General features: G+C 35.6%; 1 protein-coding gene across 1 annotated transcript in view; it reads right to left on the reverse strand.

Annotated features, from left to right (window-relative positions):
• The window catches only part of sfxn1 (sideroflexin 1), a 10,557-nt gene that overhangs the window by 5,147 nt on the left and 4,370 nt on the right, over positions 1 to 1,040 (reverse strand). The window lies entirely within an intron of this gene.

Here is a 1,040-nt window from a genome sequence, read left to right on the forward strand (position 1 = left end):
ATAGATGACTGTGAATGCTGAATGCTCTGAATAATATGCATGGAAATGCACAAGAGCTCCTGCTGAAGAACCTGGAAACTGAAATGAAATACAGCAACAGCTGGGAAATAACGTGGAGGAAGAGGCTGTGTAATGCATCTTACTTCGATAAATTAAATGTCAGGAAACCTGTTTTTCATGAAAACAACTGAAGTTTTCTTATAAAAGTGAAAACACTGAATGCAGTTTCACTGCATGCTGTAAACCATGAACAGCACATGTATGAATTTATCATATCACGGGGACTCCTCACACTGATGGACGAACTCCCCGTTCTTCATAGTAATACATCAGAAACAGCAATGAGCAGACAAATATTTAAGATTTAATTAAAGTATGGAAATCTGAGTGTATGACCTGAAAACACAGAACAATGACACCTTATAGTAAACTACACATTTTCAGTCATTAACTAGTTGCTTATTAGCATTTATATCACTAACCTTTTTGCACTTCTAAGCACCTTTGTCTGCACGACAGCACATTAGGTTTTCCATCAGTAGCCTTCTACCTACTGCTTACAGATACTCCGCATGAATTATGATCTTAAAAGACTTTCCTATCCAAATAATACCAAAAAATATCACTCAAAGTCATGTCTCTTAAACTGAGAACATGTTAACAGTTCTATAGTAAAGTCTGGACCTGATTATCCAATGGTGTAGAGGAGGCCATGCAAGACGCAAAAGCCCCAAAAGCATAACAGAATTTTATTTTCTTAAACTTTATATCTTGAAATCATTTTTAATTTTTTTATCATAACAAAATGATATCATTGGTAGAATACAGTAGTGCAGTAGTAGTAGTTTCTCCCCTGCGCTACCGAGATTAGCATTCACTCCCAAACTCAGCTAACTATCCTGCATACAGAACTTCCAAAACAAAGGAAACAAGGAGAAGTCGAGATATCAAATGACAAAAATGGAATCTGAAAGTTTAAGGAAAATTCCCATTTCTTGTTCAACATATTCAGAAGGAAAGAAAATAAATGGCTCTTAAGT

Source organism: Pundamilia nyererei, unplaced genomic scaffold (assembly GCF_000239375.1).
Source record: "Pundamilia nyererei isolate P.nyererei 1_Seehausen unplaced genomic scaffold, PunNye1.0 scaffold00001, whole genome shotgun sequence".
NCBI classification, from domain to species: Eukaryota; Metazoa; Chordata; class Actinopteri; order Cichliformes; family Cichlidae; genus Pundamilia; species Pundamilia nyererei.